Here is a 21,980-nt window from a genome sequence, read left to right as displayed (position 1 = left end):
CAAAATAGCAGTGAGAAGCCCAACCCTGTAACCTGTCCAGATCAACCCTGTAATAGCAAAATAGCAGTGAGAAGCCCAACCCTGTAACCTGTCCAGATCAAGTTATAGCCTGTCCCTCCCATCTAGTGTGCCCACATCTTAATGTCATCCATGAATTTGAACAAGGTGCTTTCCACCCCCTTGTCCAAGTCAAAAAGCCTGAGCCTGAATTGATTCAATCTTTGCAGGTTAGTCTAACCTGGGTAGGCTGAACCGGTTTGTAACCATACAGACATCCCCTCTGGACTCAAGAAATGCAGGCACATGCCTGCAGTGGCTCAGGCTAGAAGCTGGGGGATGCTAAAGTAGCCCCCCTTCCCTTCCACAGTGCTGAGCTGAGGGGAAGCATGGCCAGGCCCCGGGCAGGACACTCTAATTAGGGAGGGGGTCCCTCCCCAAACTGTTGATAACAGAGCATTTAATTACACAGCAAGGAGTTACACAGAGAGTTGTTAGCATTTATCAACCTATCAAACAAAACAAAATCTCTCTCATTAATTAAAGTTCTTCTTAAGCAATTTTTCCAAGGAAGGAATGGAAGGATATTACCAGCTACCTGGTGATTAGCTCCAAAAAGCCCTAAGCTGACACTGTCCTGTCTGCCTTTGTCCTGTCTACCACAGACTGTAGCCAGCATGTGGTATGCTAGCTAGTGCTGAGAGATGTCTGTGTAAGACAGAGGGAAGTGGAGAATCCCTGCTTGAGCAGGGAGTGCGGGGAGCAGGGCCAGGGAGAAGACAGGCAGACACTGCTGTTCCAGCCAGGGAGAAGAGGGGTGGGACCAGCCCTGCTGGACTGGAGCAGAGAGCACAGCCCCACCCAGGACTGCAAAGCATCTGGGATGCTGAGGGACTCTGGTTTAACTTAAACCAGGAAGGGGTCTGGGACAGACATTGCGTAAACTGCTTTAAGAGAAATCAGTTAAATCTGATACTACTTTCAATCAGATTTATCTCAAACCAGTTTCAGCCATTTTCAGACTGGTTTATGTACACTGAACATCTGTTGTTACAGGTTAAAACCAGTTTCCGATCACTGAAACTGGTTTTTGTGTAATGTCTGTCCCTAGCCCCAGTGTCATATTCAAACCAGCAGAAATCCTACCCTTCCAAATGAGAATAAATTTGTGCTATAGCTTAAACTCCCAAAGAATGTACTATCCTGGGGCAAGTCTGGCATCACTTTTTGCAACCCATCACATATTTATCACTATGAAATAGATGTGCTTTACCTATGATCCATGTTATGCCTAAAATTGTCAGTTCTGGCATTCTTTTCCTCTAGACTAATACAGCTACAACCTGGATATCTGACACATGGAAGATATCAAATTTTAGCCGATTTTTAAATGAAATCTTCATATTTTCCCAAGCAGGAAGCAATTGTGACCACCTGAAACCTAAGATCCTTCTCCTGTCTTTGTTTTAAGGTAATTTGCATCATCACAGATCCTCACAGGAGGTGAGAAGATCCATACCAGCTATAAACTGACTGCCCAGAGGAGTTTTCTGTCTATCACTCCTCTGTGAAATCCTATGAAATGTGAACTGTCATTTCTACCCAGAATAACTTTTACAATCTTTTCTCCAATTCCTGATGGAGGGTGTTTCTGCCCAAAAGCTTTCAATTAAACAATTTTTTTTTGCAAAAATCTTGCTGGTCTAATAAAAGATATCTCTACTACAATTCCAAATTGTTAACCACGCAATTTCATTACATGGTTTCTAGGATGAACACTTTCCTTATAATCCTTAGTGGATCATGAAGTGTCCTTGTATGACCTAATTCTGACAGATTTTATGACTGTTTACAGTTCCTCCCTATCCAAACTCCAGTCACACACCATTCTATAACATATTTAAAGTATTTCCAGGGTCTCAAAAATTAGCCTTCAATCTTAAGTAAATTAAGAATAGCATATGATCCTGAGAGACTTTCTCCCCGACATGCCATATAGGTTCTAAATATCATCATTATTAAAATGTGTGACCCTAAACATAAAAAAAATAAATGCCCAGGTTTCAGGATAATCATTGTTTTAACTTTGGTGTTCTTTCTTTTCCATTCAATAATACTCTTAATACCATAGACCTTTTCCAAAACACCTGCACTAGCCCTTTATTAGCTTGATAATCTTATTACCTGTTATTACCAAACCCAGAATATTGAGGCCCCAGAAAGGATGGAATTGTCTTAAAAATCATGGGTGCTGACAAATGTGGGGAGAAAAAAAAACAGCAAAAAACCCCCATCAACCTCAAAAACAGCACTTAACCAAAAGAGAGATCATGTCAGTTTGAGCTGGTTTTCCCACCATCTGTACAGCATATGCACTTCAGCAGGGCTTTTTGATGCTTTTATTTAATAGCTGATTGAATCATCTATGGCTAAAAGTGTGAAAAAGCCCTGCTGAAGCACCCAAGCTATACAGATGCTGGGAAGCCAGGGCAAACTGATGCAATTTGTCTTCTGGGCATGGTCTGTGCTCAGCACGGGGTACTCTGAGCTGAAAGTAAAGCACTGTTTGTTTGTTTTCTCACATCTGTAAGCACCCAATGACGTTAAACATAATTTACTTTCTTTTTCTTTTAAGATCTATACCTTTTGGTTACACTTGCTTATGGTTTCAAACTTTCTTCCAGAATCATTAGGGACAGAAACTTATTTATCATCATCATTCTTCTTGTTGTTGTTGTTACTACTGCTATTATTACTGTAAAAAGAAACCTGGGATTGACATAATGGGATTCTAGGAGCTACAACTTTTAGCAAAATATTCATTACTGTGATACTGCTGGTAAATTCAGGAGAGTACTTCAGCAGGTCTCCTTAGAAGGCTGTGACACCGTTGGCAGCGGGGAGAGTGCCACCTCAGCAGCTGGTCTTCTTCTTCTTCTGTGGTCCAACCTGCCTACCAACTCTTTCCTGGCCCTACCTCACTTCCAGCCTCTCATCTGCCACAACTTTGATGTTATATTGCTTGTAGTTGGGGGAGGCAGTCTCTGGGGCTGGGAGTAACCTCACTAGTAACCTTGCCTGTCCAACCAGGCTAGCCTTGCACCTAGGACCTGTGCTGTCTCTCAAGTGCTTTCCCTTTAAAGGAGTGCCCCTGAGGCTTCTAAGCACCTGTCTGGACTTCAGCTGTTGCAGCCTTGGCCCCCTTTTTCTCTGACCACACCCTCAGCCTTGTCCACCGTTTAAGATCTCAGCTCCCAGGTATCAACCGTGTCTTTATGGCAGCCCCTCCTGGCCATGCCAGTTTGGCTCAGGGCTAGCTTCTGGCACCAATAGCAAGGAACCACACCTAGGCACCCCTGCTCATGGCCTCCTCCACTTCCTTCAAGACACAATCCAGTCCTCCAGTCTCAAGTTCAGAATGAAACAAAAACACAAGCCAGTTGCTTCACAAAACAGTCTCCCTCCCTCAAAATAAATGCTGCCCTCAGGCATTGGAGCCATCTCACCCCAGATCCCCTGGGTGCCTCAAGTGCCTGCCTACTTGTTCATCTTCAGCAGCCCTTCTCTCCCAGAAACAACTCTCTCTGCTGCAAGCAGGGGATGCCCTTTGCGTCATCAGAGACTGGACTTATATCCCCAAGAGCAGCCTCCTGGCCATGTGACCAGATTGCCTGTACCCAGGGACCAGGTGCAGCTAGTGGCTTCATTAGCCACCTGGACTTTTTAGTCTGTGGCTCAGTCCCCCTGGGCTGCTACTCTTTGCTGCCCTTCCTGGCCCTGAGTTTCCTTCTAGGATGACCACTTTTCAAAATGGAAAGGCAGGATGTATGCCTGCCTTCCCCCCAACCGCAACCCCTGTCCCACTCCCTCCCTCACCAAAAGGGCCTCAATCTGTCCCCTGCCCCAAGCACTTTCCAACCCTCCATAGACTTACCTGCAGGGAGCTTCTCTCCATGCCACCTGGCTTCATTCCCAGCCATATGCATGTATGCAGGTGCAGACATGTACATGGTGCCCCCTGCATCCCATTCCCAGCAGCCCCAAGCAGCCCCCTTGCAGACTGGAAGGCTGCCCGCTTTCAAGGGGAAACCAGCCACTTCCTGATCCCTACATGACACTATGAATCCAGGACAAATGTTGTCCCAGAATCATGCAGCTCACGATCAGGACTTGATGTTCCCTTTCTGGGACTGTCCCACCCAATTAGGGAAGGGTGGTCACCCTATTTCCTACCCTTTCAGACCTTCCTTGTAACAGGGACAGGGATAGGGGTTCCCTGTTACGGAGGCTCCTGATACAATAAAACTGAATCTTATTTTGCTTTATAATAATTCTGAATCCTAGCAGGATTGCCTTAGTAGACCCTTGTCCTTACAGAATTAGCACTTACATTCTTTGTTTTTTCAGGTTTTGTTTGTTTGTTTTATTTTTCATCTAAGTTGTCATTGCCCAAAAACTTCTCTTGAGTTTTAAATTCTTATGGGAGAAGAGAGCGGTAATACCTTCTGGAATACCTCTGAACCAGGAAACCTTACAGTGTAATTTCTAAAGCAGTGATCCATGTGATTTTTTTCAGACTTACTGGAGCCTGGCAGCATCATGGAAATCCAAAAAAAGGCTTAATGTTCTTCCTCTTCCGGATATGCTTCAAGGGTTTTTTATTTGCCTTTACACTTTTGTCTACCTTTTAAAGGTCTGCTTATCTGAATCTCCACCTTAGCTGTCAAAATGTTATGGGTTTCTTGAAATCTATATTTAAAAACGTTCTGTACATTTTGAAAAGGGCTATCACTTTTTTGTTTTAATATTATGTCTATTTGAGTGTTGCATTTGGAAAAAACTATTTAAAAATTAACAAAAAGAAAATACCACAATCAGTAATGACTTCAGCAGTGCTTAGCATGTGGCAGTGTTATGCTATGCATGTGGCAGCATGCTGACTGTGCATTAAATATGCCTTTTGACATTTGTATAGACACCTGAGTGATCTTTAACAAACTCTCACTAGTTGCTGGAAATATCTGTTAGAATTATGGCAAATCATATGTTACACATATCATTTATATATGCAGGGACTCAAGTTGCTTAATAATGTTTCAAATGTATTTGCCAAAAAAATAAAAAATAAAAAAAAAGAAGGGAGCATTTTTTGTGGGTAGCTGATATGTAGAAGCTTTTCTAAGGGACAGCTCATTTCTTTCTCCAATCACCAAAAAAGGATGCCATCAAAGGAAGCCATCTGAAATTATTTTTTTCATTTATTAACTTAAAGCTTTAAAAACCTCTGTTCCCTCTCTAGGTTTTTTGGTTTGTTTGTTTTTGGTTTTTTAGTGTTCCCTATTGGAATTAATTTAAAACGATGCTGGGAACTTACTCTTAAAGTATGATGCTTTGTCATTGCAAATCCCACAGGGATGATTTCTGCCTATCCAGGAAGTAGATATGGTCCTATAATATATTCACACTTGTGGAGACATTTTCTGTGGTCAGGGACTGATCTAGAATTCAACAGGTCAGCGGGATCAGATTGAGTGCATGCTGCAACATCAGAAACCATCATAAATCACAGATTATTGTTATGAGTGTCATCACTCATGTGATCTCACCACTCTGAGTGTCATGTGTTTTTATCACATTTTACCCATCCAGTTTTACAGTTCTTGAAGGATGGATTGAATCGAGGACATTATTTTATACAGAATCTCTGAAAAGAAATAAATTTGGCATGTGTCAGGGCATTAGGAAAAACAGCTGCCATAGGAGGTGACATGCATATGGCAATGAAAGCAGACTCTGGTCGGTAGTAGAACTGGATAAATACAATACAGTTAAATTCATGAATATTTTTGTGAAACTTTCAGAACCACTTTTTAAAAAATTAATTCCTCCTTTAATTTACTGAGCTATAAAGACTGGGAAAAGCTCTGTTATTCATATAAGAAATCTAAACAATCACAAGTGTTCATAGATAATCTGCAGACAAAAAAAAAGGCTTCTCCCATGAATGGATGCAATAGCATCTGGATTCAATAAATTAATCATTAAAAAAATGAATGGTAAATACTAATTCTCACCATTCAAAAGCAAATAATTTGTTATAAATGTGTTGACACTATTTATCAATTTATTATTTATAATGAACATTGAATAAAATGCCTCACTGAATCACATTTAGTTCATAACTGAATAATGAGCTGCATGCATCAGATAAAGATTTGCAATGAGTAATTTGATCATCTATAACAGTCTTGTCCAACATACAGCCCACGGGCTGCCATGTGCCCTGCCAAGTCATTTTCTGAGGCCTGAGGTCCCTTGCTCAGAACAGCCAGTTTGGGGAGGGGACGGGAACTGCTAACCCCCATGGGGCCAGGCTCACGTGACCTCCCATGTCATGTGAGCTGGGTCCCGCCACTTCCCCAAGGGCTGCGCAGCACAGTGCAGGGCTGCCCCAGCCTCACCTGATGGCCGCTTTTACTTGTCTCTGGTTCAGACCCTTGCCCCCGGCACCCTGCCTGCCTCCTGGGACCTGCCAGGCTCAGAGGGCCATGGGGCAGAGTGGGAATGGGGCGTGGCACCCTGCGCAGGTGCAGGCAGTTGGCAAGGCAGCCCGGATGGGGGCGCTCAGCAGGATGGGTTCCTGGCTTGACCTCTGCAGGGCCGGTTTCTGCTGGACCCCATGCTTCGGGCTGTCGGTGCCGAGGCCTCTGGCGCTGTGTGCATGGGTGGCCAGGCACCATGGTGAGCAGGGCCGTATGGGCAGGTGGGCAGGCGGGTGAGGGACTGCGGTGCAGCGGCCACCTCACTCCAGCCCCACCTTGGGCAGCACTGAGCTGCTCAGGGGTGGCCCGGGGAGGGGGGAAGTGAGGATTGTCGCTTCCTGTGGCTGGGCCAGGTGCTGCTCTTCTGCCACGGTGGCTGCCTGCACCCTCCCAGGGGCTGTTTGCCTTCACCGCAGGGAAATGTGGAGAAGCAGTGCGGCTCATGTTCCCCTGAGGCCTTCCCCCACCAGGAACCACCCTGGGCAGACCAGGCCTGAGACCCTGCCAGGCTGGGAACTGGCTTCGCTCCTGAAGTTCTGCTATCTCCCATCTCATGCATTGGCTCTGCCTGAACACTGCCAAGACTTTGGGCAGTGGTGTTGCTAGTGTGGGCGAGGCCTGGGGAAGCAGTGGCACAGGTGGTCCCTTAGCCTGAGTGAGAGCACTGGCTACATTGGTTTGGTCACATATTTTAACACGGTTGTCAAATATCTTCTGGGGCTGCCTTCAAATGATGATCATAGTAGGCAGAAGGGGGGCCCCAGCTGTTGGGACTGCTGATCCAGGACATCATTTGCTGTAGTTTGTCACTAGCTGACCACAAGTAGGGGTTTATGCCAGCTTTTCCTCATTTCAGGATTGTCTAACATATGGCCTATGGGGTGATTAAATATGAATATGGCTTGCCAGCCCACTGAGCAAAAAAAAAGTTCATGATCCGGCCTCACATTCAAAAAGGTTGGACACCCCTGATCTATAAGCAAGAAAATGGACCTTGAAACAGTAGGCCCAGGGTGGGAGCCTTATTTCAGTCCATGCTGTAGAAGCCATGCTGAATTGCTTGTACTTTGCTTTTTAGCCTGAAGGCTTGAAGATATTTGCCTGTACCTAGGACTATTAATATCCATACATATACGACTATGAGAAGATATTGAAAGGGACAGTCTAAGTGGAAAAAAATCCCTGTTGCAGTTGCCTTGGTGGGTAGACTGATGATAAATACCTTTGGATGTCTAGGGTGAGGAAATATCACTAACACAACATTCCCTCTCTGTCTCTCTCACTTTTTAAGAATAGTAAAATTCTGCTGTCATGTTCACTGTGGTGTTATAATAAGATCATTGATGTTGATGGAGTCCTCCAGACCCATCAGGGTAAATGACTTTAGAGCTTGACTTGGGTTATGTGTAGATGTTACAGTTAGATTGACTTAACTAGGATTAGGTCAATTTAAGTGCTGATCTATGCAGATATTCAGGGAGGTTAAATCAGGCAAAAATGGTGAGCCTGAACTAAATAAGTGAAAAGGTGAACTAACTTAAATTGGGAATGGGTTAGCCTGATCTAGTGAATATCAGCAGATATTTGGAGCCTGGTCCTGGGGCTAGGAAAGCTCAGCTGCTCACCCCAGCGCCAAGGTTACTTTCTTCCTACCCCGCCCCACCCCCCGCCCCTTACCCTGACTTTTTTACCCTGACTTGGCTTTTTTTTAGCCCCCTAAATTCCCCACCTTCCAAAGGGACAATCCCCCATGGACCCACCAGTCCATCCCACCACCTCAACCAAGCCAATCTCCCCATGGACCTACTAGACCCTCCCACCCCCTCAGTCTCACCCACCCCTTCCTTCACTCTGAGTTACTAACACCAAGTGGCCAGCACAGCTCCCGTTGCCCAGAAACATGCATACAAACTGCTCCTGGTCTACAATCGTGCAGTTTAAAGTAAGCTGTGTGATCATAGATCAGGTGCAGCAGATGTTTGCACATACCCGTGATGGTGGCTTTAAGAGAAAACCTGCTTTCAATCATCCTGATAATTAATGCAATGGAACAAATTTAGACTTGATGGAAACGAATGTACTTTGCTGCTGATGTCAGTGGATCTGAGATCACTCAGGCCAGGTCTAAAATTGGCCTTGAGAGCTCATATGTTTTTACTTGCTTAATTAAAAAGACATCTTTCTCAATCCCACAGGTATAAGCCCACCCATTCTTTGTTCCTTGAGTGAACCTGCCACCACTTCTTATCGGTTCTTTATGATCTTGCTTGTTCTATTTTGCTTTGCTTCTTTTCTTCTGTGTTTCCCTTTTAGCTAATAATATTTATTTTAATTTATAAGACTGATAAAATCTGCTATAAAATTAAAATATGATGATATCTGAGTGGTTTTCCAGTTTTGGCACATGCACTACAGTCCCCACCATAAGCTCCAGTAAATAACTGCATTTCATATACTCATCATAAAAAATCAATATGCCTAGAAGGACAAATTAATAAATATAAACATTGATATTTTAATGGTATGTAGATTAAAAGTCCTTCTCTAGTATTGGAAAGGCTTCTATTTATTACATATCGGAAATTGGATTCATATTATCCTCATGATGTATTTAAAATTTAATAAGTGTAAAATGGATGCAGTAAAAAAGTAGGCTAAATACGTTTGTTACTGTCTGGAGCCCTGCATATAAATAAATTAATATTAATGCTTCATATTATGTTTTGGCACATCTTAGCTTCACTAATAGATCTGATACCATGCTAGATATCTTTTTTTACACTGTGAGTTAGAACTTCAACCGGTATAGCCTGACAACTCAGTTGATTTCAATGAAGTTACTGTCTGAACATGATGTCACATACATCTTTTATCACTTGAAAGCTCAATATCTATTTCTTGAATTGAGAAATAGAGTTTAACAAAACAGGAGATAAAAGATGAGTATCCCAACAGAAAATAATTTCCCGTTTGGCCCCTTTACCTGAGTTAGAATGTACAGCTGTCTGTTGCAAGCAGTAGCAGAGTGAAATCTGCAGCTGTGCCATAGCACCTAAGCTCCTTATAGGGTGAATGGAGAGAGATAAGGGACTCAAAATGGGATTCACAAAGGTCAGCAGGCTGAGTGGCAAGCCATCTAAGCTATTCAACAGAACATGATGGAGAAAAGGCCTGTGTTAGACTCCCCCCTTCTAGGTGGCCTAAGCACCTATCTCTTACCTTCAAGAAGGTGGCTACCTCAGGGCAAGATTTACACTTGGAACCCAAAGCTATGTCTATACCAAAAATGGCAATGGTAGCTTTTTCTCTCCTTAACCATGAAGAGTGATTCCTTTATAAGAAGCAGGATAGCAATGGTCAGTGCTAACCAGTCACCCACAGCACTGTATAAATGCAAATATAATTCTTCCAATTCAGGAGACAGCCCATGGCATGTTTGAGGAGCACAGCAGCATGACATGTTTGAGGCCAACATTACCTGACTTGGCAATGTCCATAATTTCTATTGAAACTGTGTGACTGCAAAAAAAAAAAAGGATTTCAAGATTGACTGGGCCAAAGAGAGGGAACATTACACTTTAGCCCACTAATTAGAGTAGACACCTGGGAAGAGGGAAGACCTGGCTTTTACTTCCTGAAACATGAACTGTTTATGTATTTTACATTAAACAAATATTGAATAGGGTGTATGAATGCACTTTGAAACATGAAGGAGAGCTGAAGTTTCTCCTCTTCTAGCGTGAGTGCCTTAATCAGTAGGCTAGACACATGTACTCTCTTACAAAGTCTCTCTTCTCTGCCTCTGATTCTATAAATCTCATTTTTTCTGTGAAGTAGAAGAATTTCAACTAGAGTACTGTATTTACTCAAATATCAGAAAAGGTTTCCCCTCCAATCAGCATGGAGAAAAAAGTTTCTCATCTTATATTTGCATAAAGGAAACCTCATTAACTAAACTGTCTATCATTAAACTGGTGCCAAAACCAGTATATGGTGCCAAAACCAGCAGCATAAAGAAAACCATTGTACTAGGACAAGGAGTTCTACAAGATCCATCAATCATACTTAATGAGAGCCAGTTAGCAGTAGTTCAAAAGTTCAACTACCTAGGTTCTACAGTGACAACCAACCTCTCACTGGATGAAGAACCTAATGTTCTCATTGGAAAGGCTGCCACCACCTACAACAGGCTAACTAACAGAACATGGAACAAGTCAAAGCTTACCATCAAGACCAAAATGCTAGTGTACAAGGCTTGCATGCTCAGCACCTCTCATGTATGATGGGGAAACTTGGACAGCTTATGCATATCAAGAGAAAAGGTTAAACAGCTTCTACCTGCATTGTTTATGCCAGACACTCAACATCAAATGGCAAGATAAAGTTACCAACACAGAGATTCTTCAAAGGGCAAATTTAGCAAGTGTGACAGCCTTACTCGAACACAGATGACTGCACTGACTAAGCTATCTGAGCAGATCGGAAGATGGAGGCATACCCAAGGATATGCTATATGGGGAACTATCAGAGGGACCAAGAACAACAGGATGCCCCAAGCTCCACTGCAAACACACATGCAAGTGAAATATGAAGGCATTTGGAATCCACCTTGACCAATAGAAAACTTTGGCAAGTGATCATAAGAAGTGGTGTCATTGTCTCTATATGGGCATCAAAGTCCATGACAAGAATTGGCTTCAACGGCTTGAAGAGAAAAGAGCCCATGGAAGCAAGCAGCTCCCAAACCACCTAAAACTATGAAACATACATTTGTAACCACTGCCACAGATCAAGCAAATCTCAGATTGGACTGTTCAGTCTAATGAGACATTGCAAACCTTTTATGTCATAGGCTGCAGTATCCACTATCTTCCATAGATGAAAAGATGCCAAAGGCATATATGGTTTGTACTATATACAAGTAGGTACAAAAGCCCTGCTTAAAAGTGTTTTTCTGAAATACCTATGCTAAAACTCGCAGCAGTTCCAAAACAGGTAAAATGAATCAATTTTGGGTGAACGAAATCTATGAATACCTGTAGTAATTTGCCTAAACGCCACTTACTAAAGGCATGTGTATTTCAAAGTCACTGTTTTCAAATTTGCTCCTCGTGTGCTTAGGGAGAGCAGGGTCTAACAGGAAGGTGCGGGGGTGAGGAAGGGTCTGTAGAGGGAAGAAGTTGGGGTCAGAGTGCAAGGGGGCTACTTGACCCCCACCCCAGATTTATTTTCCCTACTGTAGTAGAGAAAGGGCTACAGATTCAAGGGAGACCTCCAATAATTAGATTCTATACCTGAAAAATTATAACAAATTTATAAATCTTCCATATATAGAATCTAATTATTTGGGGATCATCTTATATTTGAATAAAACCAGTATTTGAGGGTGTCTTTAGTCCAGAAGAAAGTGTAATCTGCTATTCACAGCATGCTCCAGATGTAGGAGATATGTACTTGATTCCTTAAGTAACTTAAAACACGGTATCCTTGATGAGTGTTCTAAACATTTAGCTGTAGTATACAATGGTGGGGCCAGGGGCAGGGGGTACCATTTTTTCTTCTAGTCATGCTTGTGAATGGAAGTGGCCCTGGGTACTCTTTTTTTTAGGTGTAACTGAATCATGTCCACATATTAGGCATGTTGTGATCACATGTATAGAATCAGTTCCCTTAAAAAATTAGGCTCTTTGAGTGTTTTTACATGTGGTCCATGGGTGGAGAGGGAGGTGCTTTAATCAGAGCAGATCCAAGAGCCACTCTAATTAAAGCTCCTGGAGCATGGCATGTATCAGCGTCCCTGTACTTTGAAATGGTTGGTGGGGATTACTTTATCTAAAGCTTATTGAATGAGCTTTAGTTCAAGTGTCCCACCACCATTTTGAATCACAGGGATGCTGATACATGAGATGTGGAGTCTAGCTGGAGTACAGTAATTACCATGCTCCAATAGACTGAATTTATCAAGTCTGCTCCAGTGCGCTGTAATTACAGCATGTCAGAGCAGCCTCCCAGCTTATGCACAGGCACCCATAAACACTGAGCAGAAAAATGTCAAGGGGGCTTGAGTTTGAAAGGATAAATGTTCAGGACCCTCTGAAAATCATGTCTCTGTATGGTTATCAGGTTGACACCCAAAGTTTTGATTAAAGAAGAACTTGAATACTGGAGCACTGTCTCTATGACTGAGCCTAGCTTGATCTACTTTGATCTATCTCCTTCTCCACTGAGTAACTGTAGTCTTGCAAAACTAAGATCTTCAAAATGTATTGTACTTTATAAATGTAACAAGTTATTTATAAATCTTATTTTTTTAAATCCCTACTGAGTGGAAACATATTTCCTCTTATTTAATTAATGTTGTGAGTTTATTGAAAAAAAATATGCTTCAAGGCCTTTTTCTTAATTTCAGTTTGGCTGTTAGCACTGAGTCCTCAGTCATGCCCTGGCTGATTGCACTCAACTTGGACCTCTCTGGAACACAAATTTTCTGAGCTTGCCAAGACGTTTCAGCTAATCTTAACTCCTCATAACCAAGGTCTCATAGTACTGTCCCAAAATAAACTCACATGAAACAATGGTCTAAACTTAAGTATACATTTATGTGCACAGCTTAGATATATGCATCAAAATGAGACAGAATCCTTGGCAGGTAAATTCACTGGCACACATACTGGTAACTGTTAAATTGCAGCAGTATTTAAAGAAAACACCCAAGAATGAGGATAAATTAGCTTGTACTGAGCTCCGTGCTGTTGCAGCCAGGGTACTACCAGTACTCAACCTAGTTCAGGTATCTCTAAACTACACTGCAGTATAGTGGCTGCATTAATTTCTGAGCATGCCAGGGAACATCTACACATACATCTTTTAAGCAGGTTTAGCCTAAAATGACCATTTTTAAGGCACATTAAGCATACATGTCTATATATGTGCTTCCTTAATGCATCTTAAAATGGTGATTCAAGGCTATGTGAGCCTAAATTTGATACCTGCATAAAGCTTTATGCTTCATAGAGTATAGAAGAGGATTTCCAGCTTGTGGAACATGTGCCATGACAGGCATCTTCAAATCTCTGGAAGGCTGCCATAAAGAGGAGGGGGAACATTTTTTCTATATTACTGAAGAAAGCAGGATGTGGACCAATGGCAAGTTGCAGCAAAGTAGGTTTAGACTGGATATCAGGATAAACTTCTTCACTGTTAGAACAGTATAACAGACTGCCTAGGGAAGCTGTGGACTGTCCATCATTGAAGGAGTTCAAGAGATTGGATAGGCACTGGTCAGGGATGATCCAGGAGTAGCTATGCCTATAATTAGTATGGATATTTCCCATGTTTCTGAGCTTTGCTGGTTGCTACTTGAAGGGAGAAGGGCATTCCCCCCCTCCTGTAGCTATGCATGTCAAGGTTTTGATTGGTTGGTTGTTTTTTTTCCTTCCTCAGAAGCATTAGGTGTTGGTTGCCACTAAGGCTGTAGATTTTGATTGTGTGCACAAATGCTTCTCCTGGAAATGAAACTTGGAGCTTCCTGACTAGAAGTCCCTCCACTCAGGGTAAGGCTGATTACCACACTTAGAGCTAAAAAGGAATTTTACCCTATAGTCAGATAGATACAGACAGTGAGGGGTTTTGCCTTCCTCTGTAGTAGGGCTATAACAGGGAGCCCCAGTCCTCTCTACTACATACAGGGCACATCTACACATGCACATTTACTGTGCAGTAACCACAATTACTGTGTCAAATGAGCAGTACATGTCTACACACGCACACCCATACTGGCAAGTAACTATGCAACATATGCCACTTGAGCATAAATCTGATACCTGCATCATGCAGGTATCAGATTTATGCCCAATTAGTTACTGTGCAGTAACGTATATGTAGATGCATTACTGCACAGTAACTCAGAGGTCCTCCCTGCTGGGTCTGCCCAGCTACTAAGGGGCCAGTCTGAGCCCAGTCCTAGGGCTCCTGCCTGGCCACCTCTTCTGGATTCAGTTTGGAACTAAAATTAGTCCCAAGTGCTGGCAGCTGGCTCTGGCTTGAATTTGGGACTAAAGTTAATTCCAAAGTCTGGCAGCCATGGGCATTTTTACACATGCAAGTGCCTGCAAGTGCAACTGCAAATGCTTTAAAAAGCGCCTGAAACTGTGACTCTTGCAGTTGTATAAGTGGCAAAATGTACGTCAGAGCTGAGAAAATAGCAGCAGTGCACTTTTGAACTAAAACACCTTGAAAGTGCTTTAGTTCAAAAGTGCACTGCCACCATTTTCTGTGCACTGACCGCATTTCACCACTTATACAACTGCACACAACACAACATGTATGTGTCAGCTTGCGTGCAGGGAAGACTCAATTAATCAAGTTTGCTCAGAAGCAGTAGATCTCCAACGTGTTGCTGAATGAAAAAGTATGTGTACAAATGCCCCATGTGGCCGGAGGCCAGATCTTCCCACAGTGGCCACAGGGGCACATGGCAGGCTGTTCTGATCTGGGACTAAATTTAGTCCCAGATCATCTGTATGTGTAGACATCAGTCTATTATTGCTTACTGTGCAGCAATTTACTGCGCAGCAAATTTAAGCCATCATTAATGCACGTGTAGACATGTCCACAGAGGAGGAATAGGAGAGAAGAATGAACAATTCCACTGAGGGGTTAATAAATTAGCTTTAGCATCACAGGATAAATGTCTCTTTTGGGGGGAAGGTGAAAGCTCTTCTTAGGGACTCCCAAAGAAGCAGCCTTATTCAGTCCCTTCTCCTAAGGGGACCTCTCCCAAGAAGCCAGCCCTAGTGTGGCTTCACAAGGGGCAAGGCTCTGGCTTTGAGACCTGGCTTCTCTCAGTGTCTGCCTTTCCCAATGATCTGTAGCACCTCCACCTGTGATAGCCCTTTATTTTTGGTCAGCTACTAGAAAGGAGAGGATTTTTTTTGTTAATGAAGAGAGACATTGGAGTGCCAATGTCCACAAACAACACAAGTGACTTTGCTTCAAAACAAACTCTTTATTGTGCCATTACAGTTCTCTCTGTCCACCCTGGGACCTTCTTTCTGTTCAGCAATTTTAGAGCCTCACTCATGCTCCTTAGGCCCAGTCTGCCATCTACTTGCAACATAACAGCTACATAAGTACAATATTATTCTGCTGGAAACAATACTGGCTTAATACCATGAAACAAAATCATGGAGAACCAAACAAGAAGCAGTGTCTGGGCCTTGCTTCCAGGCCTAGACTGTCCCTCCCTCACCCACCCACCCCCAAGTGAAAAAGGTATCAAATTATTAAACTATTTACAATTATTTATTGCAACATCTGTTCACACAGAACCCCCACCCTGCAACAAGAACTGCAGGCTAGAACTCAGCCCACTTAACCTTTTCTGTGAAAATTAGCAATAGTATGTTTCTGGTACAAATATGTCTTTTTGAGGTATCACGGGAATTCCAAAGCTGAAAAAACTCTAAAAGTTACTATAACCTACAATGATATTAACAATAGCTTTTCAAAGCAATCCATTTACAGTCAACTTCAGCAAAACACAAACCTGAACCAATAAATTGACCTTGAAAGAATTTATTGGATGACACACTAAGAAAAGAACAAACAAATATCTGGTGAATGTTATACTGACATCTAGGGTTAAACTCCATTTAAGTAATTACTTCAAAAGTGTTGCTACTAAATAGATAATTTATATGTGTCAGATGTACCTGCCTATCTCTGGCTCAGGATAATCAGAAGTATGATTTTTCAAGGTAGAGGAGAAACAACTACACAGCATGAACACTGTCATTCTTGCAAGGGATTATAATAGAGGTCGGAGTTGTTCGCTGTGGATTTTATTCAATATACTCCTTTTACAGGTCCCCAGGCTAAAGAAAAGCCAGTGTTTAGTTTCATTGCTTTGTAAGGACATGCAAAGTGTATATCAGAAGTATGAAACTTGTAATTCTGTTGAATTTATTTAATAGATGAGTTTTAAAATAAAAAGACCTTTTTTTTTTCTGCTTGATGCTACTGGGCAAAATTCTGTACAAATATATGGAGTCATGCCCATTTATATCACTGAAGAATTTGGCTCCAAAGATTTACCTTTAAAAAAAAAGTGATATCCTGACTAGCTCATAAGTTATCCAAGTCCATTGCAGGCATTCTCCTATAAGTCAGTGCATCTTATCCTGGCAATGAGATATGCACCAAAAAAGAAGAATTACACCATTTTGAAAAGTAACCTTTTTCACAGATTAGATCCCTCATCTTGCTAGTATGAAAAGTATAAACTGCAACTGCTTGTGGCTTGGTCTAGAATGGTATTTAATTTCTTTGTGGAATGACAGAAGGATGGCATATTATGTTTTGGCATTGAAAGTATAATAATACATTTTCCAAAAGTGAAGCCATACTCCAGTTCTATCAGGAACTGCTCTATTTTTTTTAAGCCGTAACATTTACAAAAATGTTAAAAGACTAACACCATTTAAGTTAGATCAGAAGCTATATAAGCATAATGCATGATGAGGTCTATGTAACTGTTAACATGTTGTCTTCAAACATCCTGCCAGCAGAACTAGCATTTATCTTAGATAATCTGTCCTTCTAAATCACAACTTCCTCCTCTGCTCTATAAGCTAGTGCCATCTATCAAACAAACAAAAAATGTAATAGCAGTAGTTCACAAAACATATGCAGAAATCACATTTAAAAGGTGATGCTATTGCTGTGTTGCCTGGTTTTAGACCATAGAGAAAAACCTCTCTAATTTACACCTACACCTAAAGACCACACTGGCATTTTTCTAAAGTCTTTGTATATGGACATCACATTGATGTGTTGCCCCAAGAGCAAATCGGGAAAGAGTTTGCGTGACCCAGAATCACAGCTCGTTTTCTGCTTTATTCCCACTCCTGCAGATAGCAGTGCACTTTTATGTTTGCCAGCGCATTAATAAGCATAGGCCTCTGCTTCAGGTAAGCATAGGCCTCTGCTTCAGACTGAAGTGCATTGTTGAGCTATCTAAGTTTGCCTAGACTGCTTCCGGTACCAGCTTGGATACTGGAAGCAGTCTAGGCATGGCAGTTGGGAGATCACTGCAAGCTGATTAAACTTGTCAGGAAGTTGGGTGAATTAGCCTGAGGGAAGCTTCGTGGTGCTGTGGCTAGACTATTTCTATATGGACAAGAGTAAGCTCAGTATATATTAGATATTATATATCCAAATATATATTATATAGCTCTCAATATACTTGCTACAGTGGTCTGATGTTAAATCTCATCCAAAAAAGCAGGAGATGACCTTTGATCACACAGATAAATGAGCATGATAGCTGCAGGTGCTTTTAGAAAGAAGTCAGTATGTATTTGGCAGCAGTATAGGGACACAGTTGGGCACCTGGGATGAAGCAGAGGCAGCAGCTTCCAGTTGCCATTGTGATTGCAAAATTCACATGCACAGCTGCCAGAAGCAGCCCCATTTTCTTGCTGCCCCTCCCTTTCCCTCCCCCACCCCCGCCAAGGGAGCACCTGGGGCAGTTGCCCTTGTCACCACTCACCTCTTCCCACCCCCAAATTATGCCACTTTATAAAATGCCATTTGGAAAAATGCCTATCATTTTTGCTACCTGTTATGAACTTTAATTATGATAGAGGGAGTCCAGCACGCTCCTAGAGTGTGTGTGGGTTAAACTTTTTATATAGATGGTTACAGGGGAAACTCTTTTTGGCTTACTGCTCACAAACAGAGGAATTAGCTGCGAACATAAAGATGGAAGGTAACTTCACTGACAATAACCATAAAATGATTCAGTTCAGGATCCTAAAGGGAAGGAGGAAGGAGAGCACCAGAACAAGGACACTGGACTTCAGGAAAGCAAATTTTAAACTTTAACAAACTCAGGAACCTGGGTGGAAATCCTTAGAAGTCAAGTTTGACAAAGGGGACAAAGAATCCAGGAGAGTTGGCTGTACTTTAAAGAGGCTCTCTTACAGATGCAGAGAAGGCTATCCCAATAAGATAGAAGAATCGGAAGTGCAATAGGAGATCAGCCTAGCTAGACAGCAATCCTTCAAGGAGCTGAAACTCAAAAAAAGGAATCCTATAGAAAGTGGACACTTGGTCATAGTGCTAGGGAAGAGCATCGGAGTACTGTACAGGCAGAGTATCATATACAGAAAATTAGGACAGCCAAGGCACAATATGAGATCCAGCTGGCAAGAGACATAAAAGGCAATAAAAAGGGTTCTATAAGTGTGTGAAAAGTTAGAGGAAGACCAGAGATTCCATAGGTCCCTTCTGGAATGCAGAAGGCAATCTTGTCATAGACAATGCAGAGACAGCTGATTGATGATTTAGTGCCTTTTTTACTCTGGCTTTCACAACTAGGGACAGCTACCCTCTGGTGAGTGCAGATATAGGGAAAAAAGGTAGTCTAGACCAGGGGTGGCCAACCTGCAGCTCCGGAGCCACTTGCAGCTCTTCAGAAGTTAATATGCATCTCTTTGAATCTTTGCACAAGCACACAGTGACCACCTTCCAAATAGATACTGGAAGCAGTAGATACTGGAATTACAGCTTCCAAATGGAATCTGGTCACCGTGTGCTTATGCAAAGATTCAAGGAGACCCGCATTAACTTCTTAAGAGTCTCATGTGGCTATGGAGCCACAGTGGCAAAACAGGTTAAGAATTATTTATGAAAGCTAGATACTTTCAAGTGAGCAGGGTCACATAGGATGCACCTGAGGGTATGGAAGGAATTAGCTGAGGTAATTACAGAGCCATTGAGAGCCATTTAACAATTGCATCATCCTTTTGAGAACCTGTGAGGCTCAGGTAAGATCCCAGATGTTTGGAAAAGGGAAAATACAGTGCCCATATTTAAGAAAGGGAGGAGGAGTATATGGGAAACTACAAACCACTCATCCTGACTTCTGTGCCCAGATAGATTGTCGAGTAGGTGTTCAAGGAATCCACCGTGAAGCACCTAGAGGAGAACAATGTGATCAGAAGCAGTCAGCCCGGATTCACCAAGAGCCAGTCATGCGTGACCAATATGATTTCCTTCTCTGATAAAGTGACAGGCTCTGTGAATGAAAGGAAAGCAGTGGACATGGTATACTTTGACTTCAGCAAGGCTTTTGACACTATTTTGCATGACATTCTCATTAAGAAGCTAAGGAAATACAGACTAAACAAAAGTACTGTAAGGTGGATACATAACTAGTTGGATCAATGTGCTCAGCGGGCACATCTACACAAGATGCTAACCATGCAGCAGCCTAATAACACTGCACAGTAGTGTGCAGAGCAAAAACTGCGCTAATACACTATTGTGCAGTAGTGTTAAGCTACTGCACAGTAGGCAGCACTAAAAAGCCATGCACTAGTGCTACTGTGCAGTAATGTGAGTTACACAGTAACTACAGTGCATTAATGAACGTGTTGACACACCCAGTAGGTATCCTCAGTGGCTCAATATCTAGTTGGGAGGAAGTATTAAGTGGGGCTGCCCAGTAGTCTCTCCTGGGTCCAGTATTGTTCACATCTTCAGTGATGATTTGGATGATGGGATTGAGTGCACACTTAGAAAATTTGCAGATGAAACTAGGTTGGAAGGAACGGACATGCCGCTAGTATTCTTTAATTTAAAAGGTAAACAAGTTAAAAGCAAATTATTGGTTTTTTTCTTTAAATTAGTAATATCGTAATATATGGCTACCAGAAATAAAAGACCTTCCAAGTGTATTTTGCTAAAATATTGATGATGAGATGAAACATGCTAGCTTCTTGAATCTGAAATTTGGATTGAAAATCTCAAATGTAGATTCCTTCATAAGATTGCCAGCATCTTTCATTTCTGGTGTTGGTTGAAATTAATAGCAAAAATGGCTTCTGATGGATTTTTAAACCTGCAGTATTAGTTAGTTATTGGAAATACAAGTTTTGGGGGGAAGTTTTTGGGAGGAGTGATTGAGGGGAAGGGGAGTTAAATAAATGTACACATTTTCTAACCTTTCACTTAGTTTGGTTTTGAACCTTGGTGTATATATATATTCTTTTGTAGAACTGAATCATTGCTTATCTAAATCAGTTGGCTGCACTCAAAAGACTCATAAACCAACTTTCATAATATTTCACTTTTTTAATCTGTTTCTGGTTTCAAATACTAGATTAAGCTACTGATACCTCATAGAAAATTTTTTATGTTGTTACTCTTCCGGCCAAGCAGGGTTGAAAGCTTATTTCAGATGAGCAAACGTTTCTTTTTCAACTCCTGATTTATCTGACTGCTATACAGCATGAAACTTGGAGGTTATTGTCTTGCTGACAAAACTAAAATCACAAGTTAGCTTTGACTTTTTTGAGGGGCATATACAATTTTTTTTTAATGCCTGCCGAATATATCACTTTGAACTTGCTCTCAGGAGAAGGATGAGGATGCATTCATTAAAAGTGCCCAGGGACATTTTCAATCATACACAGCGTAGTAGAAAAGATCACGGTTGCTCTACTTTACAATTTGTTCCTACCATATTTTTCTGAAGGATTTTGATTTAGCCAAATTTGACGTGATTGGATACATTTGATTGCTGGTGAACTCAGCATGTCATGGATCTTTTAAGAAGTAAAGCTCCAGCAAGCATTGCAAATTATATTTAAGGCAGAAGTTGGGATTTAACAATGAAAAACATTTGTGGTTTTTGGGTGGGGGGAGACTGAGCTGGAGTTTATAAGATTTCTAAGTGTATATCCAAAATATGCCTGAGCTCACACTTAAGCTTCCTGAGCTCTAGGGTTTAGATTTCAGCTCCTGACCACAGTAATGAAAAACTGCTCTAGTATCTGACGGGACAAAAATCAGAGTTTTATAATTAAAATATGCATGGGGTAAAAAGAATGGCTAAATAGACAAGACTTAGAATTCTCAATATATGTGAGAAAATACTGGGAAGTTATAGGGTGTTGCTTAAAACTTTGCTTGTGCATTATGACCCATAAGATTTCACTCTTAGTCGTCATAAATAATTTTTTCAACTTCAGCTTTGGTTGAGCTCTAGTGAAAATGTTTCACCTGTATGAATGATCACATGCACAATAAACTGACATACAGGGAGATGTGCAAAAGTAACATATTTAAAAACACATGCATAAGTTTTATTGAAGTGCTTATATATGTCTTCTGACAGGAACAGACCACTAATACTGTGTGTTATGTTATGTTTCACAAGCACAAAAAAGCAGCTAAGTATCCTGAGGGTGCATTGACACGTGTGCCTAACTGTGCAATAGACTACTTTGCTGTGGTGTAAAGTGTCACAGTCTACACATGTGATGCTATTAGACTGCAGCAAACTACATTTTGCTGTCTTAAGATAGTACTGTTGGGATAGTACTGTCTTATTGCGATGAAAATAACTGCTTCTAAACATATATGTAAATGCTG

Source organism: Crocodylus porosus, unplaced genomic scaffold (genome assembly GCF_001723895.1).
Source record: "Crocodylus porosus isolate Cpor-Errol unplaced genomic scaffold, CroPor_comp1, whole genome shotgun sequence".
Classification (NCBI taxonomy): domain Eukaryota; kingdom Metazoa; phylum Chordata; order Crocodylia; family Crocodylidae; genus Crocodylus; species Crocodylus porosus.
The sequence above is the reverse complement of the archived record's forward strand: the minus strand, read 5'-3'. Positions refer to the sequence as shown.